At 42.0% G+C, this 4540-nt stretch overlaps 1 protein-coding gene across 1 annotated transcript in view; it reads right to left on the bottom strand.

Annotated features, from left to right (window-relative positions):
- Positions 1-4540, bottom strand: part of dnmt3bb.1 (DNA (cytosine-5-)-methyltransferase 3 beta, duplicate b.1) — a gene marked incomplete at its 5' end in the record, with an annotated part of 58826 nt that overhangs the window by 32557 nt on the left and 21729 nt on the right.

Below are 4540 nucleotides of genomic sequence, written 5' to 3'. Positions count from 1 at the left end.
CCCCATGGTGACAAGTCAAGCTGGGGGTACAGTGAGGTGGATAAAGGAGGAGGATCTGAGGGAGCGGGAGGGGGCGGCGATGTAAAGGAGTTCAGATAGATATGGAGGAGCAAGGTTATGGATGGCTTTGAAAGTATGAGGAAGGATTTTTATTTATTTTATGTTTTATATGAGTTCTAGAAACTACTTTACAGAAGTTAATGTAGAAAGTGACAATACACTCAACATCACAGACAGGTTGACTAGGTCGAGTCAGGCTGAGGAGGAGAGACTAGGTGGAGTCAGACTGAGGAGGAGAGACTAGGTGGAGTCAGACTGAGGAGGATAGACTAGGTCGACCAGGCTGAGGAGGAGAGACTAGGTCGACCAGGCTGAGGAGGAGAGACTAGGTGGAGTCAGACTGAGGAGGAGAGACTAGTTGGAGTCAGACTGAGGAGGATAGACTAGGTCGACCAGGCTGAGGAGGAGAGACTAGGTCGACCAGGCTGAGGAGGAGAGACTAGGTCGACCAGGCTGAGGAGGAGAGACTAGGTGGAGTCAGGCTGAGGAGGAGAGACTAGGTCGACCAGACTGGGGAGGAGAGACTAGGTCGACCAGACTGGGGAGGAGAGACTAGGTCAAGTCAGGCTGAGGAGGAGAGACTAAGTCGAGTCAGGCTGAGGAGGAGAGACTAGGTGGAGTCAGACTGAGGAGGAGAGACTAGGTGGAGTCAGACTGAGGAGGATAGACTAGGTCGACCAGGCTGAGGAGGAGAGACTGGGTCGAGTCAGACTGAGGAGGAGAGACTAGGTGGAGTCAGACTGAGGAGGAAAGACTAGGTCAACCAGACAGGGGAGGAGAGACTAGGTTGACCAGGCTGAGGAGGAGAGACTAGGTTGACCAGGCTGAGGAGGAGAGACTAGGTAGGCATTGTTAATGCCGATACCGATAAATCCGGAAATGCCTAATATCTGCCGATAATATCATTCCGCCGATAAATAATAATAAGGAAAAAGCATTGCTGCTGGGTGAACAGAAAAGGATTAATAAATCCTGTCTTTTAGCCTGGTCAGGAGCAGAATAAATCTCCACGGTAACTTATCAGCCTCTGCTTTCGTGAAACCAAGTCTAGGCTAATTTACCATTATCTTGTATAATAAGGAGACCTGACCGCGTAAATTGTCTGTAAATCGTCAAAGCTATAAAGTAGAAGTTCTTATTATACATATCCATAACTTTGCTTGTCCCTCTTTCTGCCCAAAATTTAAAGCCAGTGTCACTTTTGCCTGTGGAAAATCTACGGTTTCACCACATTGGTGTAAAGTCCCATAAAACTGTGATATAAAGTGTGATTAAACTTTATACCAGACTCTGATTGGATTTTTGGTTAACATTTGACCCTGCATTTTTTCTGTTGTGACCCAGGGTATTGTAGAATTGTCTAAGAACCAGAAGATAGCTGCTCTGATCTGGGCTGGGCAATAATACCAGAGGAAGTTTGGAACTTGGGAGTCCTTCTCTTTCATATATCAAGTTAAGTAGGGTGAGCCTAAGCCTTGGATGTCTGTTATTACAAATAAAATTAGTTATAATTTCTTTCAATTTAGCAAATAGTTTAGATGGGGGCTTTAGGTGAACGTTTAAGTATTATTATTTCTTTTTTCACAACGTGGTATCGACTTTAGTATAGAGTATTGTGTACCTTTGGTGGTATTGGTACCAACTACTAGATTTTTGGTATTGTTACATCCCTAATAGAAACACACGCATTTATAGGACTTTATATATTGCCCCTCCATTGCTGACTTGGTTGAAAACACATTTGCAATTTATCAGCCATTTAATTACGGCTTAATCAGCTGTCAAGGTTTTGTGAAATAACCCTCAGGATGTATTAAGTCCACAATATATAAAAGGTAAACACCAGAGGGTGAGCAAGTATGCAGCAGCTATTTCCTGTAGTTCTGTAACCACAAACTATCAGCTGACATGCACGACGCTGAGCTATGTTTGCAACTCGAGACGCAATGGACGATTTCTCTGCAAGAAGCCTATGACGGCTTTTTACCTGGGTCACTTGTTTGCAAAAACCTCTTGGAAGAATTCCAATACCCGCACATTGTACAGCTTATTGCACCAGCAAGTACATTGTGTACTTTTACTGCCTCACTGATAACATATAGCATTGGTTTTAAGGTTCCGCGCATAACATCTGACACAGAGCATTTTGTTCAAGCTACGTCTTGCAAGCAATGGTGAAAAACGACAGGAAGCATCTGTCTTTTTGTTGAGCAAACAAAAGGTATGAAAACAAAGGTGATAAGACAAATTACTTCAAAGTTAAAGCTCCCGGGCTGAATGTGTTTTTGCAACATGGAGCTGAACCTTACCTTCTCTCGGGGCGTTATTATCATTAATGTAACACGTTCTAGCTCTGCTGCTTTAAAAGGTGCCAAAAACCAACATCAATGCTGTGATGGAGTAAATATATATTTAAAGACATTAACATGTTGGAGACCGCCAGGCGCACCCGCGAGTCCACCTGGGGTGAACCCTAAGCACAAGAATAACAGCAGATGAAGGATCTATGAGTCAGCACAGGTAGCCTAAAGGTGACAGTTTATCTCTACATCGCTTTATTTCTCACCTCATAGGAAGTGAATACAAGGCGCCGTGTGAACCTGCCGGGTGCGTTTCGGTTACAACCGTGCGTGTCTCAGCTCTTGTTCAGACTTGAACCTGCGGCATCCCACTTAAAAAATACTGATTCAACCTAATGCTCGCTCAGATTAGAAACAGACAAGTACAAAAGATGTACGGATTTCAATTCATTAAGGTAATACTGAGGGAGATAACACTTAACACACTTGGGTGTGTCTAAGTATGTGTGTATGTAGGCTATGTTTGTGGTTGTGTGGTATTTTAATTCCAAAGGCCAAGGAAACTTTATCAGGATGCATAGTATCCTGATCCATGAAATAACTGGCCTTTAATAATAACCATCTGCCTGCCTCTATGGGAATTTAACATGGGGAGGTGTATACTCATGCCCCCCTGTATTTTAAGGAAAAACATGTATTTATGTACAATACATTATTCATTCACAAAGAAAACTGGTGTGCTTAAAGGTAGGATTTGCCCTAATTTTTTTATTAAGGCAATAAGATCAATTTCCAAAAGATGATTTTTTTATTCCTCTTTTTAGTCAACTTAAGCAGGGGTTCCTATATTCATGAGCAGCACTGTATGTTTCCCTGGGTGGAGATGGCTCAGAGCCTACTGACGTTATACTCCTCAATATGCCCTCAAATACATGGGCATGAGTTTTCCTGAGTTTAGACAATAATATCTCCACAGGGAACATATTTTTACATTCAAGCTGCGTTTGAAATGTCCATCTTCCTTCATTCTTCTGCTGCTTTTTACAGCGGCGCCCTTACCAAACTCTAGAGACACACATACCCTGGAAACATAGGGGGCTGATCCCTATGTGGGCAACACCTACTGTTACATTAACCCTTTACTACTTTAAAACTATTAGTTTCTCACATAAATCTGTTCTGGTGTGCTGCTAAAACCACAATACAGTGGTGTTAAATGAATAAGTTAGAATATGCAAATAAGCATAGTGTTTTCTCACTTTTAATTGAACTAAGATTGCTGTTTATCCGTTGCCAGTCTCTATGCTAAGTTATGCTTTAAAGATGATTTTTTTGGGGGCATTTTTAGGCCTTTATTGACAGGACAGCTGAAAACATGATAGGGGAGAGAGGGGGGAATGACATGGAGCAAAGGGCCACAGGTCAGAGTCGAACCCGCAGCTGCCGAATCAAGGAGTAAACCTCTATTGACGGGCACCCACTCTACCAGCTGAGCTATCCGGACACCCACAGACACAGATTACATTACAGTGCTATAAATCTTATGAATTTCAAGAACAGGTTTCTAAATATGTAATAAGTATCATTTAAATAATATGTTAGCCAGCAGATTTTTGTTTGATAAAGTGGGATTTTAGTCTTTGTTTTATAAATAATGGTGATTTGGTGCAAAAGAGACAAAGGGGAGAGACGGAGCAGCTGTGAAACAGATGGATATTTGTGAGATTGTGCTGACTTTTTAGGGAAAGTCACAGCTACGCTTATCTGAGGCTGTTTGTGATTGTTAAACGTCGTAAAACAGGGAAAGCATGTGGTGTGGTGGTCACGATGCCAAATTTCCCCTGTTATAAATGAACTTGGTGAACTTGAGCAGAAAGTGTGTGCTCAAGATGGTCGAGAGTGAGAAAGGAATAAGAGGTAGGGAGAGAGAGGGAGAGGGAGAGGGAGAGGGAAGGAGCGAGAGAGAGAGGAAGAGAGACTAATTTGTTTTATCAATTTTTTTTTAAATGTGAATATGTTCTAGTTTCACACAACTCATCCAGTATTAGAGAAAACAGAGTATGAAAAGTAATCTACATTTATTCACTTATATGATGAATCATTATTTTTATGGATCCCCATTTTGATGTCTTCAAACTTTTTCCTACCAACTGTCCAAACTACAACTACAAGACATAAGA

The sequence above is a fragment of the Etheostoma spectabile genome, chromosome 7 (assembly GCF_008692095.1).
Source record: "Etheostoma spectabile isolate EspeVRDwgs_2016 chromosome 7, UIUC_Espe_1.0, whole genome shotgun sequence".
Taxonomy (NCBI): Eukaryota; Metazoa; Chordata; class Actinopteri; order Perciformes; family Percidae; genus Etheostoma; species Etheostoma spectabile.
This window is presented reverse-complemented; position numbering and strand designations above follow the sequence as displayed.